Below are 22,192 nucleotides of genomic sequence, written 5' to 3'. Positions count from 1 at the left end.
AAATTTGCAAGAAAATGATGGAAAAACCCTAAAAAATAGGAAAAATTTATATTTTGGGCTTCGGAAAATTGGGAAAATTATGAGTAATGTCCGTGAATGTATAGCAGGGCTGAGACATGAAGATTTGCTTCAGATCAACCTTGTTTTTGTGTTTTAGTTTGGTTTTGTCCGCTTTTGATATGAAAAAATAAGGTAAAAAGCCGTAAAATACCATGCAACGAAGCACAATCGTGAGAAAGGAACCATGAAAAGGATGTTTTGCACTTGTGCACGACACTGTTTTACTAAATGCTTGAGCACTAGGCATCCACCAAATGCATGGAGCATGAAGAAGAATTTAAAAGTATCAGTGATCAGCTCCTGGACATGCATTGCAATTGGTTTATGAGGATATGACCTACGTTGAGAGGCAGTGAGATACCCATGCTGTAGACTAGTCGTGGGGTCCTAAAGGGGAAAATAAGTGAGGACAATGGTACATTCCTGGACACGCTTATTTGGTACCTTGAGCGACGTTTGTGCGAAATGTCTATATGTGGAGCGACGCACTGAGGGGCCAATCCCCAAGGTGTAGGAGAGTCGCAGAGGGTTGACGGCATTCAGCCGTAGGAGGAACCCCATGTGTATGTGATTCGAGCCTTTTTGGCTATGTGAAAGGGACTCCCTCTGAGGAGTAATATTGGGTTAGGATTAGTTGGACTACAACGTATTATAAACGCAATGTTTAGGAGGGTAGAGATTTTGATAGACGCTCCTGGCCGCGAGGCCGAGGGGTTGTCTTGTGTGTAGTGACGAGGCCCGGCTAGTGCATGAGCCAGTGCCGGCCCGTTTTTAGGTCCATCAGTGGTGCGTCTGCCGGGAGCCGCTTAAAAGTGGCGGTTCTCGAATCCTGGTTGTTTAGGGACCAATTAGTAGTTTATGCTAAAGGATAGTGAGATTGATCCGTTATTTATTGATAAGCATCGTCTAGCAGAAATCCAAAAACAAGAAAGAGATGAAAGAGCTAGGCGACGTGCTGAAATTTTTAGGAGATATTCCCCTAAGCGTAGCGGTGCTGAACCCTTACGAGGGAGTGGATCTACTGGTCTTGGGGCCACAAGCAGTAAGTTAGGAGAAGGTGGAAGCTCTAGTGCTCCCCTTCCTTCTATAAGCCAGTCCACGTCAAGTACGGGAGGTGTAACCCCACCGTCCCCTATTCCTAGTGCAAATCCAATCCTTGTCATGGTGCAGCCTATTGCAATTCCAGCAGGAACGACGGATTTGCCGGCTCTAGGTTACCCGCTACCCATTTTTAATGGGTTAGTGGAGGAAGATGCGGAACTCCACATTAGGGAGTTTCAAAAGCTGATGTTTAACTGTCGCATTCAAGAGGAAGGACATTTAATGATGTTCTTCAATATGACTCTCAAAGGAAGAGCCGCTATATGGTATCATGGTTTAGAAGCCGGAACCATATTGAACATTGATGCATTTTATGGAGCTTTTCGAAGGGAGTTTGCCCCTGAAAGGGGTGGGCAATATTGGTTGCGTGTACTCAACGTGACCCGCCAAGAACCACACGAAGATATTCGTGCTTATGCGAAGAAGATAAAAGAGGTTTTCCGTAAGTTGGACACCTCTATCCCTATCCCCGCAGCTGCCCAATTGCAATATTTCCTACATGGTTTGGACTTTAATATCCAATTGCAGTTGAGTAGTGTCCCCTTGGGGGATATAGACACTGCCATTACACGAGCATAAGAGGTGGAATCCCGACTACAAGCAGCCTATGTTTCTCGAGGCAATTCGAACATGGGTTTAGTATTGGGAAATAATGTGTCAATGGCCAATGGCAGTAGTAGCCAAGGGATAGCGATGGCTAACCCTAATGGGAGAGGGAACATGATGCAGAATGTCCCGTTATTACCAGCTCCCCCTAGCATGTCGATGCCTACGGGCAATCAAATGGCTCCAAATGGTGGAGGCCAAGCTGTCAATTCTAACACCATGGCTGTGGCTCAACAACCAGTGCCTAATCGAATTGTTAGGCCGATGGAACGACATGGTAATGACCAAGGCTATGAGTCGAGTGCTTCCAATGTTCTTGGCGAGGTTAAGGACATGATGAAGCATTATACCGACATGATTACAGAGCAGTATCGACAAATAGCCGTGGATGTCAACTTCCTTAAAAAACAACAAAATTTGATAGGAAGTAGATACCCAGAGGAGGGTGCACCTTCGAGGTTTAGTTGCAAATGGTGTGGCGGGCAGCACTATCCAAGAAATTGCCCAAATGTTAAGTACGACATTTGTGGAAAATCCGGCCATTTAGCAGCTACTTGCTGGAGTAAGATCAGTTCCCTCCAGCGAGGTAGTCGGCAGCCAGGGCCTGTTAATCATCGTGCCCAAGGAAATGATTCCCAGCGAGAGGACGGGCCTAAACAAATACTTCAACGACCAAAGACTACAATAGAGGAGCTACCAAGTGGTAGTGGGGTTAGTTTGATTGAGGCTGTACGCGTTAACGATGCTGAAACCTCTAATTTGCGAGCTGTCCTTACAAGAGGTCAAAAGGGTAGAGAAGCTGACAAGGATAAGCCTGTCGACGAAAACCCTAAACAAGGCGACAAAGGAACGCAAGTTTTGGATCCTGCCCTGGAAGGGGGACCTTTGAAGCCCGTAGAAAGTAAAGCCGATAAGGAAGCACCAAAGAAGAAGGTGAAAGTTAAGAAAGAGGCAATAAAGCCGGTTCAGCGACCTAAAGAGCGGATGGTTTGGCGTGAGAAGCGAGCTCTATCAAACTATCATGAATTCGATTTGGCGGGCGCTCTTTGTGAAGTCAAGCCGGATGTGAACCTTTTACAGCTTATTAAGCTTTCCCCAGGAGTACGTAAGGAATTTAGAAAGATCTTACGTACCGGTTATATCGTAGAACCTTTGGGAATTGCGCGAGTTGGTGATGACTGGTTTGAGCATGCTGAGAAGCATTGCCCAAGGGTTGCAGCCTATGTCGATGGGATATTAGTAGATTATGCCATTGTCGACACTGGATCATCTGTTAACATTATGAGTTCTGAACTGATGGAAAGGTTGGGTCTTGCGATCCAGAAAGATACTTCCACAATTCTTAGAATGGCAGATGATAGTTTGAGACAGCCGAAAGGCTGCATTACTAAGGTCCATGTCATTGTTGCAAATGTAGAATGCCTATTGGACTTTAGGGTGATTCGTTTTGCAGGGCGTCCAAGTTACCAAGTATTACTCGGACGACCTTGGATCTTGCAAGCGGACTGCCAAGTAGATATACCCGCCGGTCGACTAATATTCGGTAGAGGTGCCCAGCGTGTGGTAGTTGATGCTTATCCTAAGTCCCCGCAGAGTGAGAGAGCTCCTCTATCTTCTACAGAATTGGAGACATTAGAAGATTTATTTGCCAGTGAGACATCATCGAGTGATGAGTCCAAAGAGGGATCCACCACGGAGGACATCTATCAGATCACTTTGAACGAGCCGATAGAGGGCCAAGATCGTATAAGAGATGCAGATGTCATCGAGCTAGACCTTGGTATGCTTGATAATTCGCGGCCAATCAAATTAGGTTCTATGCTCAGTACAGCAGAAAGAGAGGACTATGTGGCCTTGGTCCAGGAATTCCGTGATATCTTTGCCTGGAGTTATGATGAGTTGAGAGGCATTCCTCCTAGTCTTGCTGTTCATACAATTCCGTTGAAGGAGGGCAGTCGTCCTGTACGGCAGAAAGTAAGGCGTATGCCTTTTGAACTGAGGGACGGCCTGTTTGAAGAGTTACAGAAGCTTCGAAAAGCGGGTTTGATTTTTCCTGTGCAACACATGGAATGGTGTTCGCCAGTTGTGATTAGAAAGAAGAAGAATAATCAAATCCATTTATGTGTAGACTTTAGGGAGCTGAATAAGCAGACAGTTAAGGACTATTACCCGTTGCCATTTATTGACCAGATTTTGGATCAATTAGCGGGTAGGGAGATATATTCGTTTATGGATTGCTTTGCAGGATACAACCAAATGGCAATTGCAGAAGAGGACAAGTTGAAAACAACTTTTATCACTGTATTTGGTACTTTTGCGTACCATGTGATGGCCTTTGGTTTATGCAATGCGCCTGGTTCGTGGCAACGAGCAGCAAATAAGACATTCGGTGACATATCCCCTGAAGAGTTGAAGGTGTTTATTGATGATTTAGGGGCTGCCACCGTGAGAGAAAGGCAGTTGATCATTTTAAGAAAATGCTTCGAGCACTGTAGACAATTTTGCATCGCCTTAAACCCACGGAAGTGTGTTTTTGGAGTACCTTATGGGCTATTGCTGGGTCATGTGGTCAGTTCGGTAGGAATTGCGACAGACCCCGAGAAGGTTAAAGTTATAGTTGCCATGGGTCCACCTCGCACTCCGAAGGAAGTTCATAGCTTTCTGTCTTCGGTTGGTTACTACCATAGATTCATCAACGCCTTAGCAGAAAGAACGTTGCCGCTTACAAATTTATTGTCCTTTAGCTGTTCGTTTGTATGGGGTGACCCTTGTAAGGTAGCATTCGAGGATGTGAAACAGGAGCTAGCAAGAGCACCCGTTTTAAAAGCACCTAAAAGAGGTGAGGTATTCTACATATTTTCAGCAGCCATGATGTATAGTATCAGCTGCTGTTTAGCCCAAATTTGGGAGGAGAAGTGGTACCACCCGATTGCTTTTGCTAGTCAGAAGTTGGGGGTATCCGAAATCAATTACACTTACATGGAGAAATTGTGTCTAGCGATGGTTTTTGGGACCAAGAAGTTCAGGCATTACATTCTCTATGAGAAAGTCGTGCTTTATACGAAGGCGGAGGAACTTCGATTATTGATGAATAAGTTACAGCCGCCTGATCGGCTAGCAAAGTGGTTAATCACTTTGCAGGAATTTGATTATGAAATCAAGAGTAAGCCACCAAGGTTGCAAGGCATCGTGGAATGTCTTGTGGACTTTGGGGAGCCGAAAGAATCTGTGGCTGAAGGTAGTGATATGGAGTGGTTATTTAAAATAGATACGGCATCTATTCCCTCCTGGTATGCTGCAATAACGCATTATTTATCCACGGGAGAGGCGGGATCCGAACTATCTAAGGTTGAGAAAAGGAAAATTAAGCAGCAAGCGTTAAAGTTTGCCTTGATCGCAGGTACATTATATCGGCAAGGGCTTGATGACATCTATCGCCGGTGTGTGATGCCTGACGAGGTGCCATTCATTTTGGAAGAGTGCCATGATTCTGCTTGCGGTGGCCATTTTGCTAGATGGCTTACAGCACAAAAGGCTTTAAGAGCAGGTTATTGGTGGCCTGCCATCTTCCAGGATGCGTTTGCGTATGTTAAGCGATGAGATATTTGCCAATGGCATGATAGTCGAGAGAATAGGAAACGACCACTCACCCCTATTATGGCGATACTTACATTTGAGAAGTGGAGAATAGACTTTGTGGGTCCTATTACTCCGTCGTTGACTACACAAAAGAGGTACATCATTGTCGCAACTGACTACTTCACAAAGTGGTCAGAAGCACGTGCAACAAAGGAAAGATGATGCTAAAGAAACTGCTAGTTTCCTTTTAGAGCAGATAATATGCCGGTTTGGTCCGCCGAAAGAATTAGTGTCGGACCGCGGAACCCATTTCCTGAATAAGGTGATTAAAGGTTTGACAGAGATGTGGCAAATCAAGCATAACAAGACAACCCCATATAATCCGCAAGCCAATGGTCAGGTTGAAAGCACCAACAAGCAGCTTGTGGGCATCCTGTCCAAAATTGTGTCGGAAAAGAAACGAGATTGGGATAAAAAGTTATACGTGGCAGTGTGGGCTTATAATACAACCTTCAAATGAGCCACTGGCCATACCCCGTTCAAGTTAGTATACGGGGAGGAGTGTGTCTTGCCTTTAGAGATTGAGCTGCCGACTATTTGGTTTGCCATCAATCATTCTTTGAGCGATGAAGACGCACTTTTTGAGCGCTTGACGACATTGGCACATTTAGATGAGCTTAAGCTGCAGAGCTTATTGCACCAAGAAGTGGCGAAGCGCCGAATGAAGCAGCTACACGACCTCAAAGCCAAGAAATACACCTTCAAGAAAGGACAGCTTGTTCTGTATTATGACGCACGACGAGAATTATTTCCAGGCAAGCTAGAACCCAAATGGGATGGGCCCTATAGGATTGTTAGGATAGGAAAGAATAAATCTACATTGTTATTAGCTGACCTTGAGGGGATAGAATTTAAAAATAAGGTTAATCTTAATAAGATTAAACCTTATTATTTCTGATTGCACTAATGCTATGACTGCCTTGCAGGTCTAGGCGAGATTGATCAAACATCTGCAAGGAAATCGTGATAGAGGTTGATGGGTCGTCTGATCCCTTATTTAGAACACCCATATTTGGAACAGAGGTATCATCAGGGAAAGCTCATTTGGTGGAGCAAAGGATACAAGGTGATTGAGCAAGAAGGCGGGACATTTATTTGGGAGATCAAGGTCTTCTGCCATCACTGCCTACAAATATTGACGAGTATCCCTGTTGAATTCAATGACGATGGAGGGATGGAACCTACAGTCCACCCATTGAATATGCTGAATTTCGATTACCATAATTACGAGTAGAGTTCAGGATGGCAGGGTATGTAAACCCTTTATGGACGTACACTTTGTACTTTGATGGGGCGTCCAGGGGTCCATGCAAAAAAGGAAGTGTAGGAGTTGTCATCCGAGACCCCCGACGACGCATTGTCATAAAGTTAGCTGCTTATCTCGGGGCGAATTTTACCAATAATATGGCAGAATATAAAGCCCTGATTATGGGTTTGAATATTGCGAAGAAGGGTGGTATCCGTCAGTTATTGGTGAAAGGGGACTCTCAGTTGGTTTTAAATCAACTCAATGGGACGTACATGGTATGAAACCCCATCCTTTGTATGTACCATCATACTGCCATGGCCCTGCTAGGCGAATTTGACAGAGTGTCTTTTCAGCTGATTCCACGGAATTGGAATCAGTTTGCCGATTCTTTGGCTAATCTTGCGTATGAAGAGGACCTCTTCTTTAATTGTGGCCCTTGTCTCGATATATCTATTGATGGTGAGACAGGACTCGGTCGTTTGTGGGGTATGCTTTTTGAACATGCCCTTTTTGGCAGACGATGGTTGCTTTGGGTGATGCAAAGGGTAAGCGAGACTCATATGCCTTTATTATCTCAGACCCACAGACTGATTCGACGACATGTAATGCGAACACCTCTTGCGATATACGCAAGAGGGATAGGTCATAATCTAATGCACCTAGTGTAGGGCTACAAGCCCTGTTCCCCTGGGAATGGTATGCTTTGCTGTCTATCATAGTTGTTTCCAAGAGGATGTTGTGCGTAGTCATTGTTTTATTTCATTAGGCCAAGAGGCCCGATGCAGTTTTGTAGTGAAGTGTTTGATTTCATTAGGCCAAGAGGGCCATTTCCCTGTCTAGTGCAGGTGCGTTTAATCGGGTTTTTGTTTTAAGTGTTGTGCTGGACAGGTTTCGTGTTTCGTGGAATTTGGTGGAGCCTGGAAGAGCCTTTGCTGCGATGGAAGCTTCTTGTGGCCAATCCAGGTGGTATCTCTCCTTTACGAGTACTTTTCTTTCCTGTTATATGTGTATTTGTACTTGTCGAGGGGATATATTTTTGTTGGGGACCGGCAACCAAGGCATGAAGTCCCAGGTTTAGGTTCGGTATATCTGAAGGAGGTCTGACTAGTTGTTGCCTCTTGTGAAGGCATTGCCAGACATTGAAAGATCTGTCCTAGAAGGCAGTTCTAGTGACCCTGTTCTGCTGACTTGCTAGGCAGCCGTTCTAGGAGTCCCTGTTAGTTGTGAGGCCGATAGAGAAGCCTGCCAGAGGAAAAAATAATAATGATAAAAGGGACAAAACCCTGAATCCCTAAAGGAAAAAAAAAACAATAAATACGGAGGTGTGTAAAAAGGAGTTCTAACCCCTAAAAGAAGGAAAGAAAAGAAAAATTTTAGAAGCAGTTGATCATCGCCTTGCGAAGGCCTGGTAGGTTCCTGGGGATGAATCAGACCCGGGGCCGATGCCTTGCCCTTCCTAGGGGTGACATCTTGCTAGGAAAAAAAAAGAGAAAATCAGGACGGTTGGAGCGAAAACAAAAGTGAGCGTCAGAAAAGGATTACGTGTCGCCTCGCGAGGGCTTGGTAGGTCCTTGGGTACCGAGACAGGACCCGAGGCCGATGCCCTGTCCTCCTTGGGTCACAACGCTCAGCTCCCTCCTTTTTACACGCCCGAGTATGGAAATAAAAACCTAAAAGTTGAAATGTGCTTTAAAAAATTATATATATATCTTTTGATCAGGCTATAGGAGTCCTCGCCTAGGAGGAACTCCTGGTTCTGTTGTCCTTCGTTAGGTAGGCAGTTCAGACCACCACTTAGGGCAACCTCTATGATAGTTCTTTTAGTCTGGCCGTGCTGGAGCAGTCGGTTAGTGACTGGCTTCAGGCTTTTTGGCAGATTATGATGGGCCTACTCCTCGTGGATTTCATGCCTTGGTTTTGTCAGGGGTAGGGTGAGCATTGTGTTGTGTTTTATTGCAGTTTTGTTTTGTAGCAGTTTGATGCTCCTTTGGTTGTTTATGTGCAGATATGTTCGTGGGTTCGACGGACTGAGTCGTCCTATCCCGTGGTCGCCAATGAAGGATGGATTTTAGGCCTCGGAGCATGCCTAAAAATAGCAAAAAAATGTGGAAATGCGGGAAAAAATACCAGATCGCGAAGGCGGCGGCTCGACCTAGGACGATTTTAAGCATTAAGTGCTTGACGGGCGCCCGTGCGACACTTTGGGAATTTTCATAATTTTTCCGTGCACCCGTGCCAGTCAATGAAGCTGCAGGCCTGTCCGGGATGTTGAGACGAGCTTACAGGAATTTTCAGATCGAAGTTCGGAGTCCGGATGTGGAAGATGGCCCGAAACCGGCCAGGGTGCCCAAGAGGGGGCCCAAAATGGAAATCCCAAAAGGTGTAAGAGAGGGGGGGTGACCTTTGGCACCCCCCCCCCCCCCCCTCCAAAAAAAATCGTGGATATGGGGGGGGCGGCGGCTGAAAAACAGCGCCAAAAAAATCGCGCCCCCCCCCATAATCGATTCATGGCTTACATGTAAGCCATAGCTACGAGCACTCAGGCCCGATCAAGACATTGTGCCGATCAAATCTCCGGTCTCCGCTCCCGCAATGGTGGACTGGTTGGAGAGAGAGAAAATGAGTCTTTCTCTCTCCTCCCTCTCTCTCCTCTTAGCCCTCGTTCGTGCTTGAAGGAATAGGATGGAGATGGACGGCCGGATGGATGCCGATTCTTGACGGGATGAAAGAGCAATGCAAAACCATTGTAGATTGCTGATTCCAAGCACAATTCATGGCTGGAAATCAATCGTGGGACGTGCCAAATTTAATGAAAAACCCGCAAGACACGGTAATAATTGTTTTAACAAAGAAAATGGTCTTTTGATGCAAATTTGGTTGATAAAAATGTGTTCATATGGATTGAGTTTTGAGTATGTCGTGCTTTGAGTTGTTTTCTAGCTATTCATCATTTAGAAAATCAGAAAAACATGTGTGGGATAGCAGAAAATAGAAAACCGAGACACGAAAAACCATAAAAATGAAGGGAAATAGGGTTTTTTGGGCTAAAAATGATGCAAGAAATCAATCTACACCTACTAAAATTTCTGTTTCTGCTGAAATGAACTAAGGGCCACAGCCCATAAACTGAACTTAATTTTTAGCAATTAAAAAATGGGAGAAAATGGAAAAATTTGCAAGAAAATGATGGAAAAACCCTAAAAAATAGGAAAATTTTATATTTTGGGCTTCGAAAAATTGGGGAAATTATGAGTAATGTCTGTGAATGTATAGCAAGGCTGAGGCATGAAGATTTGCTTCAGATCAGCCTTGTTTTTGTGTTTTAGTTCGGTTTTGTCCGCTTTTGATATGAAAAAATAAGGTAAAAAGCCGTAAAATACCATGCAACGAAGCACAATCGTGAGAAAGGAACCATGAAAAGGATGTTTTGCACTTGTGCACGACATTGTTTTACTAAATGCTTGAGCACTAGGCATCCACCAAATGCATGGAGCATGAAGAAGAATTTAAAAGTATCAGTGATCAGCTCCTGGACATGCATTGCAATTGGTTTATGAGGATATGACCTACGTTGAGAGGCAGTGAGATACCCATGCTGTAGACTAGTCGTGGGGTCCTAAAGGGGAAAATAAGTGAGGACAATGGTACATTCCTGGACACGCTTATTTGGTACCTTGAGCGATGTTTGTGCGAAATGTCTATATGTGGAGCGACGCACTGAGGGGCTAATCCCCAAGGTGTAGGAGAGTCGCAGAGGGTTGACGGCATTCAGCCATAGGAGGAACCCCATGTGTATGTGATTCGAGCCTTTTTGGCTATGTGAAAGGGACTCCCTTTGAGGAGTAATATTGGGTTAGGATCAGTTGGACTACAACGTATTACAAACGCAATGTTTAGGAGGGCAGAGATTTTGATAGACGCTCCTGGCCGCGAGGCCGAGGGGTTGTCTTGTGTGTAGTGACGAGGCCCGGCTAGTGCATGAGCCAGTGCCGGCCCGTTTTTAGGTCCATCACTTAGGTACCTCTAACCACATGATTTCTCATAGAGAGTGGTTTAGAGAGATGTGCAATCCAGAGTCTCCTAGCTATGTGGAGATAGGTGATGATATAGCTTGCCCCATTACTCATGTTAAAAATATTCCTTTGAGTATATGGAATAGTAAAATTAAGTACCTAACTACTATATGTATAGAATATTACGAAAAATTTGGTTTCTGTAAGTCAGATAGTAAAACAAGGATTGTAAGTTTGATTCACATTTGATAGTTATTATATAGAAGATCTTAAAAATGATCGTAGGTTGATTGCAAAAGGAAAATGTGCTAGCACACTGTTTACTCTTGACACAAATTTACCTAAAATAGATGTTGCCATGTTTGCACAAGGTTGAGATGTTGTGGCTGATATTGAAACTTGGAATAAGAGGATTGGTCATGTGAATATGCAAGGACTGAAAGACATGTAGTTAAAATAGATTGTGGATGGCTTACTTAAGTTTGAAGTTGATGGGATGCATAGAGTATGTGAAGCATGCCAATTTGAAAAGCAAGGCATGCATTTTCACATGTGTTAACCCCAACACGAAGAAAGCAAAAGAAAGTGGAAAAGACGCAGGGCAAAGGCGGAAAAAAGGTAGCCCGACTGAAGAAAGAAAAGGAGAAAAGGCCAAAAGCGCAAGGACAACCTTAAAAGTCCAAGGCAAACACAAAAAGGGAAAGGCGCATTTTTGAATAAAAAAGCGCACCCTAAAATCTTGTAAAAGAGTGCCGGGCTCTCACCCGTGCAATTTGTAAATGTAGAAGGGAGGTGAAAAGGAAACGAGGAAAGATAAAAGGACAATGGAAAACAGTGCCTAGGCTATGACCGGCCATGTTAAAAAGGGAAAAGGGGATGACCGCCCAAAAGGAAAGTAGGGTTTTGTATATAAGGTTGAAAAGTGAATGAAGAGCTCATTCTTTGGTGTGTGGCAAAACTAGTCTTCTTCTTCCTCTCTTCTTCTCCCCTTCTTGTTTGTGTGTGCTCTTGAGAGAGGGAGTGTGAGAGTGTGAGGGAGTGAGTGTGGGTGAGAGTGAGGGATCAAGAGGGTGAAGCTCTTCACCATCTCCTCTTCTCTACTTCTCTTCTCTTGCGAGTGCGGCTATGGAGGATGGAGCTTGGAGATGGAGGAGGCTTGAGGATGCTTGAGCTAGCATCTAGAATCGTGGAGCTACCGGAGTGCAAGAGAGGGGAGGGTACTCGATCGAGCATCAAGGTAAGTTCACTGCATTTGTAGGATCGGCGGCGCGTTGGCTAGGTGAGAGATAGTCATTAGAGCTCGCTTGGAACGCTTGAAACAATAAGTGGTCTGTGGGTCTTGGTAGTTGAGCAAAAGTTCCCACATTTTGGTTTCGTTGCCGGGACCAATAGATTCAAGCTTGAGCACTTGCGCGCTTCATATCGAGCATCAAAGTAGGGTATTCATCCCCGAAACGGAGCTTGAGATAGGTAGGAAGTTGAGTGTTTTTTATCTTCAGAACATGTAAGTATTTTGGAATAATCTGGTTATTAATGATTGGAAAACATGGAGAAACTAGTTCAATGTTTTGCTTTCGATTCAGGTTGTGTTTAGGATATATTAGCAGTAGGAAATCACGCACGAAGAGGCAGAGGGCTGCTGCTGTGAAACAGGGGAAAAACCACAGGAAACAAAAGGAAAAATGGAGTAAATGCATAGGAAACGCCAGGGAAGGAACCTGTAGTGTTCAGGGAAGAACTAGCAGGGTATAAACTCTGGGAGGGCAAGAGAACCCCATTTCCAACCAACGGAGAGTGAGAGAGATAGAGAGTGAGAGAGTGAGTGAGCTTGGCAGCCGTCCAATCGACCAGGGCACGGAGGACATCGCATTCGGCGACTCCCAGGTAACCGATCTCCTCTGCACCACTTCAACTCCGTCGTTGGTTAATCGCATGGTCAATAGGATAAAACATATGAAGAAAATTGAGCAAATCCGTGTGCGCAAGCTCATCGGACCGGCGGACTCGGACATCCGACCTAGTGTCCAATTCCCAGAATCGGACACTCGGACAACCGTCCGATCGGAACAACCTGTCCGACTACTAGGATCAGACCAACTAGTCCGATCGGACGTGCCACATGGCACTCAGACCAACCCATCCGATTTTGAGAATCGGACGCTCCGACCAACCTGTCCGACTCAGACACTCGGACCACTCGGATGCTCTAACTCGGACCCACCCTGTCCAATCGGACGAATTAATACACGTCACCAATCGGACCACCTGCTTGGTCCGATTCTCAGAATCAGACCTATCCATAATTGAACCACCAGGAATCGGACTACCTGGTCCGATCGGACCAAACAGACAAATCGGACCACCCAGAATCGGACCGCCCAAAATCGAACACCCTTGGCCGATTCTTCAAACACTTGCCGTCAGATTTTTGAGAATCGGACACCGGACCTTAAGGCTGCCACTCAGCCCAGATACACTTGGTCAGATTCCCACAATCGGACCACTGGTAAATCAGACTACTGGTAAATCGGACGTCCAATTCCCAGAGTCAAACCAAAACAAAACCTGCCCCATCCAGGGACACACTGGGGCACTCCCCCAGCAACCCACCCCTCGCGTGAACAATAAGGAGCAGTATAGGACCCTAGGACCCGTAGAATGGCAAGAACTAGAGTAGCAAAGCCTGCCCAAAACGAGCAAGAGTGAGTGAGACGCTGGGGAATCACTCACAGCACTCAGGTTGAATTTCCGCACTTGAAGTACACTTAGGAAAGCCGAAAGCCTGATTGAGCACAAGTGCACGAGGAACAACACGCTCACGAGTGACCATAAGTTGAGCACTGCATTCAAAAATTAAAAGAACTCACTCAGATAAATGGCCCAAAAAACCCACCAATAGGAGAAGACCCAAGGTGTATGCAAACGCGCAGAGCGCAAGGTAGGATCAAGCAAAGAGCGTCAACGACAAGGATTTGACTTACGACCAGGCACAAGAATTCAACCATGACAGGGGGAGGCTCAGATCATCGGTTTATAGGGGAGCTAGATGTTAGCGCATTTCCAGATGCCATACAACAAATGGTGAGCAGTTACGATGCGCATGCCAGGTATGAGCACCGTGGCAGGATGGCAGATGCAATCATTGCGGACCTAGAAGAGGAGAGGAGGCTAGCCCACAAGGCATTGCAGGGCATAGCCGAGTACAATAGGGACCAACAAGCTAGGAGCCTAAGGCAAAGCATGGAGCTACATGAGGTGCAGCGAGTGCTAAACTTGGCCGGCCGAAATTGGACAGACCAGGAAAGAGCACTAGAGGAAGACCTGATGCTGGGCGAGCTCCTCATGAAACGGCTGCTCGATAACACCGCGGGAGAACAGAATGCCACTACTCTAGAAACCTCGCTACTTGCAGGGCTGGGGGCAAACCAGGGCTCAAAGAGCCAAGTCAAAATACCTATTGTCGCCAAGCAACTCAACAAGTACCAGCCACTGGACGACCTGTGCAGCTTTGTCGAGCAATTTGAGCAGGTCTGCGAAGCCAATGGCCTCAATGACCAGGCCCAACGTTCACAAGCATTCGGACTTTGCTTAAGCGATAAGGGTAGGACGTGGTATACAAGCCTAGACGCCATAGAACGAGCCAACTTCAATAACCTCAAGGACCTTTTTGTCAAGAGGTTTGCCAAACCCGGATACTCTGACAACCTGCTAGTACGCCTGATGAACGTCAAGCAAAAGGAGAAGGAGGGCATCCACGACTATGTGACCCACGTGAGAAGCCTCCTTAAAAGAATCCCCTTAGGGCGAAAGACCGACTGACAGGGCAGTGTCGACCGTATTCATCAGCGGGATTCGAGATGAGGAATTGTACAAGGCACTAGCAGGCAACTCAAGCTTGCAACGAGACGTGGTGGCTAGGGTTTTTGAGGAAGCCATTAGGGTTGATGACCAGCTGAAAGAGCGGAGCTCCAGGAGCTCAAACCTAGAACAAACCAACCCACAGAGTTTAGAGTGAACACCAACCTCTAGCGAGCGATCAAACCCATCATCCCAAGATAAGGGAAAGGCCACCGAGGTGGACCACGGCTTGGCCAAGGTCAAGACGGAGTTGGCCAAAATACAAGACATGTTGAGGCGACCAACGCGTCTGCACGTGCAATGCGTGTACTATGGAGGAAACCACCTGCCAGCAGAGTGTCAGGACCCTAGGTCAAGACCCTGCGCTAACTGCGGTAGGTTCGGCCACGATGCCGCACACTGTAGACTACCACGAAGACTACCATACACGCAACCCTACGGCCAGCTTTACCCGGCTAATAGGCCACAGCCATTCTTCGGAAGGGGAGCCCCGCTAGCCCTACCAACGCCTAACGATATGAAACCAGCGGTCCCTAGGCTGGACATAAATCCTACCGGTATTCCTAGACCGCCTGGTCCCTATGTGACCCACCCATCGAGCGATGCTCCCGTACACTATGTAGAGGAGCCCAGTGACGAAGAAACCTACATATACCCTTACATCTCGCATGACGACGAGGGCAATGTAATCCTCATGGATTACCCACCCGTGCCGGTGATGGCATTAGGACGAGGACGGGGTAGAGGCCTAGGAGGGCAGCCACAGGATCTGGTCACTTGTTGGACTTATGGACATCCCACTCACGTCTCATCACACTGCCCAGAAAGAGAGCAGCAAAGTAGGGGGAAGCGCTAAGATAGGGGAATACCCACACCCCAAGCGGCAATTGGAAGCCATAGAAAAGGTGAAGGAATGGGTGAGGGAGGCTCAACAGCACCTCAAGGATGTTGAACCCATCACGGAGGATGAGATTGATGATCTCTCCAGCATGAGCACGCCAGTATCACCGCCCCAACCTAAGTCTGCCGAGGCTGCTACGCCACAAGCAGTGCCATTAAGGCCAAGCCTAGACGCAACAGACCCGCAGGTCAGCCATGGCCATTGGCCTGGGCAGTCTGAACTAAGGGAAGGACGAGTGTTTAACAATCTCCTGACCACACTAGTGACCACCCCTATAATGGTTGGCCTGGGAGATCTGCTTAGGCAGGACTCTGCCCTATGGCAGGACCTCAAGCATTGGGTCGAGAAACCGCACGAGCAAGCTCCGGCAGATACTCAAGACTAGGATGCGGAAACGCACTTGCCAAGTTTGATGCTACACTCCGGGCCTAAATCCTTGCACGTCAACGCCTTCTGGGAGGGCTTGGAGATGCACGCAGTCCTGCCAGTCCTAGCCCTGGGAGACGCAACGAGAAAGGGGATTGTAGACACAGGAGCTAGGGTTAGTGTGCTTAGCCACGCAGTGTTACAGAAGTGGGGAGACTTGCCTGTCGAAGCTGCTCAGTTTAACATCACGCTAGCAAACGGTATGCGAGTGAAACCATTCGGGGTCTTGAAGAATTGGCCAGTGAAGATTGCAGGAGTCTAGTTCTCTGTCGACTTTATCGTCATGAAGGGAGTGGACTATGATATCTTATTGGGTCGACCCTGGATGGACAATGCTAGAGTTATCGAAGACTGGGGTAACAGCCTGCTCTTCTTGAGCAACCAAACTAACGCTGTGAGAATAGAGATGGACACTTGGAAGACCTCGCCAGTCGACCTAGACGCCATCTCTACTGTACTCAAGGGAAACACCCAGGACAAGGAACCCTATGGGTCCTTAACTAAGTATATCCCATGCCCAAAGGACGAGCGGGATTGGATGCATGTTCTCGCTACACTTGACCTGCCGTTCTCAGATCATGAGGCGTACGAGCAGGCTGTCAAAACAATTGGCAAGCCAAAAGAAACACTTCCTACACCTGTCTACATGATGGCGGCAAGCCTCCATGAAGGGCCTAAGCCTGTCACTTTCCAAGTGCCTACCAACAGAAGGGAACTCCAGGGAATACTGGGGCACTTAACGGACCGACTGGCACACAACGCAACTGCCAATCTCAAGCCTCTCCAAGACCTCTTGGAAGAACCCGAGTGGAAGTGGACTAGGGTACATGAACTGAACCTCAGGTACAACTGGACATTGGTTCCCGACCAACAAGACGAGGCAGAGCAGGCCTTGGGGGATGTTGAGCTGTCTAGTGATGCAGATTCCTGTGACGAATACGAAGACTGCCAATCCTTCAATGAAGGAAGTGAGGGTGAGGTGGACACCATAGAATACGACACCCAAGGGCGAGAAATTGAGCAAATCCGGGTAGATGCTAAGCTGCAGACGAGACCGGCCCTTAGAGTGGAACAAGGAGTCATGTGTATGAAATGCGATCGTGCTTGGTTGGAACATATGGGAGCTGTGGATTTTGAGCAAGCCGGCCGGGCCCAACCAGGAACAGCAGCAATGCTTAGAACCGAATCACCATCCAAACTGCGGCCGCCAGGGGAGACCACCTCCTCTAGTGAAAATGGGAAATTCGACTCTGAATCTGAAGTTACTTCAGATGGTGACCTAGAAATCCCTAGGCCACCCATGACCAAACGCACCAAGGGAGACTTACCTGTCCACCTGAGGCGCAAACGGTTATGGCAGAATGAGGCTAAGTGTCCCAACGATGCACGATCAGAGGAACAAAGGAAGCCACAAGACCTCCCTAAGCGCTTTTGGAAATTCAAAAGAGGGGACAGGGTAGTGGTTCTGCTAAGTGCCAAGCACCAAGGGCAAACCCGCGAACCAATCGAAGGGCCAGCCAAGGTCAAGGAGGTAAACCTAGCCCTAGAAGGGGAAGTACCCCGACCAGTGTTCATTGCCGAGGACTTGACCACGGAAGAAGAGTCTAGTCTTGTCACTCTTTTGCGGGAGTACCGGGGTATTTTCTTGGTCTTTAGAGGAGCTACGAGGGGTAGATCCGAGTGTTGTGACTCACAACATACCCATGACAACGGATGCAACGCCGGTCAAGTAGCGACCATACCCCATGAATCCAAAGCATGCTCATGCTGTCAAGGAGGAAATTGACAAGCTGATGAGAGCCGGATTCATTTACGAAATTGAGCACATAGACTAGGTGTCACCCATAGTCATTGTGATGAAGAAAAACAGCAAGATTCGAGTGTGCGTCAATTACAAGAAAGTAAACGTCGCTACAAAGAGAGACAACTACCCCTTACCGTACACCAAGCACATGCTTGAGAGGGTGGTAGGTAAGGAAGCCTACAGTTTTCTAGATGGCTTCTCAGGGTACAATCAGGTGCAAGTGCATCCTATAGATAGGCACAAGACTGCCTTTGCCACTGAGTGGGGTGTCTTTGCATACGTAGTCATGCCCTTCGGGCTAACCAATGCCCCCGCCACCTTTCAACGCCTCATGTGCACCATATTCAAGGACATGCTTCGCAAGGAGTTAGAGGTCTTTGTCGATGACCTGTGTGTCCATTCGGCCTAGACTAAACATCTCGACAAACTCCGCGCGGTCTTTGAACGGTGCCGCTTATACCGTCTCTCCCTCAGCCCCCTGAAATGTAAGTTTTGGGTGAAGCACGGATGCATCTTGGGACACGTGGTGTCCAAGAATGGCATTGCCACAAACTTCTCAAAGGTCAAGGTCATCATGGAACTTCCACCCCCAAGTAATTAAAGGGGAGTTCAATGCTTCTTAGGTCACACAGGATACTATCGGCGGTTTGTACTGAACTACGCGCTGATCGCTAGGCCATTGTACAAACTACTAATTGTCTTTGAGTGGACTGAAGTGTGCCAATGGGCCTAGGAGGAACTGAAAAAAGCCCTAACAATGGCACCTATACTACGAGCCCCAGACTGGACTATGACTTTTCACGTACACATCGATGCCTCTAAGTTTGCTGTGGGGATAGTGCTGTGCCAACCCGGTGAGCATAACTTAGATTACCCAGTGAGTTTTGCTAGCAGGCAACTCACTGAGACAGAGATGAATTATTCGACAATGGAAAGGGAGGGATTAGCCATGGTATTCGCCGTGAAGAAGTTCTGGCATTACCTACTGGCCACCCCCTTCACCTTCTTCGTAGACCATAAAGCCCTGCTCTATTTAGTCAACAAACCTTGTGCTATAGGACGTATAGCTCGATGCCTTCTCCTGCTCCTAGAGTTCGACTTCTCAGTGGTGGTACGGAAGGGAAAACAATATTACATGACTGACCATTTGTCCCGTATACCCACAGGAGAAGCTGCTAGACAAGGCATCGTGGACGAGTTACCAGACAGCCACTTATTCCATGTGTCCAGCGAAAGAGACCTATTCAGGGCTGATCTGACACCATACTGGGCAGACAACATAGTCCAAGTGCTCGAGCATGGGCTGCCTGAACGACCAATAGAACAGGCATAGCTTAGGCGTTTAATCCTAAAAATCTAGCCCTATCAGCTGATTGTAGGCCAGCTCTATAGGCTGGGGCAAGACGGATTGCTACGTAGATGCGTGTGTGAGCATGAGATGCACGATGTGCTCTCAGAGGCGCACAACGGTATTGTAGGAGGGCACTTTAGCGGGGACACTATAGCATGAAAGGTGTTGCAGTCCTAGCTATGGTGGCCCATACTCTTCCACGATGCCTCACAATTGTCAAGCATTGTGACGAGTGCCAACGGACAAAGGTCCCGGTTCGTAAAGATGAGATGGAGTTAACCCCTATTATCACTCGCCAACCCTTCAAAAAATGGGGGATTGACTTCATAGGACCCATCAGCCCCGCGGCACAATATTCACAAGCCAGGTACATCGTGGTGGCCACGGATTACCTCACCAAATGGGCGGAGGCGAGAGCCACTCGGAGAAACGACGCTAGGACGACTACCAAGTTTTTATGGGAGCAAGTAATCTCGCGTTTTGGTTGCCCCATCGAACTAGTTAGCGACCAGGGAATGCACTTCATCAACGAAGTGATAGCCCATCTCCTATTCACCTTTCTCATCATCCATCGCAAATCCTCACCATACTACCCTCAGGCTAATGGCCAGGCTGAATCAACCAACAAAATTCTCATCACTGTCCTAACCAAAGTAGTCTCAGCCTCATGAAGTGACTGGGATAACAAGTTGATGGTAGCCTTGTGGGCCTACCGAACAGCTTATAAGACGGCCGTCAATCAAATGCCTTTTAGGCTAACCTATGGGACTGAAGCTATTCTCCCATTAGAATTCTTCGTCCCTAGCCTGAGGATAGCACTCCAAGAACAATGGGAAGGGAAGGAAGCATGGACGCAACGCTTGGTTGAGCTAGAATGCCTGTCAGAGGTTCGTCTCCTAGCCACCCACGCACTTATCTGTGAGAAATCCCGACGCAAAAGCTAGTTTGACAAACATGTCAAGCAACGAGAGTTTGAGCAGGGTGACCTAGTGCTCCTCTACTCAGTTAAAGGACATAAGCAAAAGATGAAATTCAGAGGTCTCGGACCCTTTAAGGTCCGCACAATCAGCCAAACTGGTAATGTCGAGCTGGAAACACTGGATGGTGAGGGAATGGGCTTCTTCAATGGCAGTTGAATCAAGAAGTACTACCCGCCCACTCATCCGCTGCATGAACCACCAATGGTGGAACCGCCCATCAAAATACGAGTAGCCACAATTACGAAAATCTGCGACAATGAGGAGGAGCCTGTAGAACCCGCCTACCTCCGCATCACGGTCACGGCCAAGCAAACGTGCTCCTTCAATGCCCCGATTGATGAGGGGGTGGATTTTAACATTTTGACGCATGAGCATTGGACCCAACTTGGTGCACCAATACTTCATCCCACAATAGCCAGATTGAACCCATACGGGGCTCAATCCTACCCGATCCTCAGCACGTGCAAAGTTGCCGTTTCTATCGAGACTGAAACTATTCCCATGCTGTTTTATGTCTTACCCAATGCCATGGATGCAAGCACAGAGTCATTGCTCGGGCAAACTTTTAAAAAGTAGACCTGTTGCAATGTTGATTATGAGTCCCAATGCATCCACCTAACGATCGGGAGCGTGCCTATTGTCACGACTTTCAGCAAAGGCCTCGTAACCCCATCATCGCTCACGGGGCCACCGATAGAAACAGCCGCACCTAGGACTAAGGAGGGGGGCCGTGCATATCTACCACACCCAAATCCCCATGCACCGCGGCCCGCCACACCTTAAGCAAAACCCCAACAGACTCGCTTGCAATGGATGCCTAAGAAGCCTTGAGAACTGCCTAGAACTAGATGTGCGTGTCCGCGGAACACCTACAAACCTAAACCTAGGAAACCAAGATGCCATCATCGCAAGCGCCACGTGATTAAACAAATATGGGTCCCTAAAGTCCTCCTGCCTGCACAAGGCTACTATGAGGGGAATGCCTCGCTATGGATCCCCAAAATCCCAGCTGTCACAGGTCCTAGTTCTATGTCGACCTCAAGGCCTTGTCTCCCAACACCTCAAGACCACGAATCGCAAGGCCCACCCCAGTCATCCGACTCCTCTGCGAGTCAACCCACGGGCATCACACACGCCCAACGACCCAAGCAACGGCCATCACCACAAGTGGCATTATCAAACCAACCCAACCCGCAGCTCAGCAACCCCACTGACCGCAGTAGCATAGCCCCTAAGATCGAACCTGACCCATCTGTAACCAACGCCCGAGTTGCCGACTCAAACAGGCCCCCAGCTCTGCTGCAGCTCTGTACTGTCAGAACCTCTAGCTCCAGCAAACCCCAACCACCCGCCGGCCTTAAGCCTTCCTATGAACGGAAGTCATTCCTAACGCTGGCCGCCGAACTCACAGAGGACACGGGGGATGATGTGGTGGACTATATCAAACAGCTCGATGCCACCTTTGTTGCATTGGCCCTCAGCTATGACCATCTGGACTTGGGACTATTAGCAGAACCACTTGCAACTGACGTGCGCAATATGCCTTGCTCTTGGGAAACTTTTGAATTTGCCTTTGCACAAGCTTCTCGCTCTGCTCCGCTGAGCTGCTCACTCGCGAGGTCTCCAAAGAGCAAGCCATTAAGCAATGCCTCATCACATCATTTGACCCACGCACGACGTCTGACATCACTAGCCAGGAGAAAGCAAGGTTGTCCCACCTGGCGGACACAGAATCACCCTTCTTGAAGTAGTGGTACGCTCTTAGATTAAAATGGGAAGTTGATGGATGCCGCATAATAACCAACGCCGAACAACGTCGAGCCATCAAAATGGCTGAGTATGATCCCACCTACGTCGTGCTGACCTCGTATCGAGTGTTAACCACTCTTCGAGGTCGGACCATGGACGATCATATCTTAGGGCACCCCTATCTTGATCGCATCTTGACAGAAGAAGAGCTCCACATCGCAAGTCGGGTCAACTCCGGTGATTTTCTCACAGATGTCCTCACATACATCACCCATGTAGGCATCCGACCCTGTGACCTGGACTATGCTGCACACTTGGAATATAACCCCAACTTCTACGATTGGCTCCTCCACAAATAAATATGAACGCCTTGGGCCCACAACCTCCAATCCTGGGATGGATTTTTCTTTTCCACGAGGGGGATGGGGCAGTAAACGGGGTTAAAACTAAAAAGT

Source organism: Lygodium microphyllum, chromosome 5, assembly GCF_053477565.2.
Source record: "Lygodium microphyllum isolate KBCC chromosome 5, Lygodium_microphyllum_v1.1.10, whole genome shotgun sequence".
Classification (NCBI taxonomy): domain Eukaryota; kingdom Viridiplantae; phylum Streptophyta; class Polypodiopsida; order Schizaeales; family Lygodiaceae; genus Lygodium; species Lygodium microphyllum.
The sequence above is the reverse complement of the archived record's forward strand: the minus strand, read 5'-3'. Positions refer to the sequence as shown.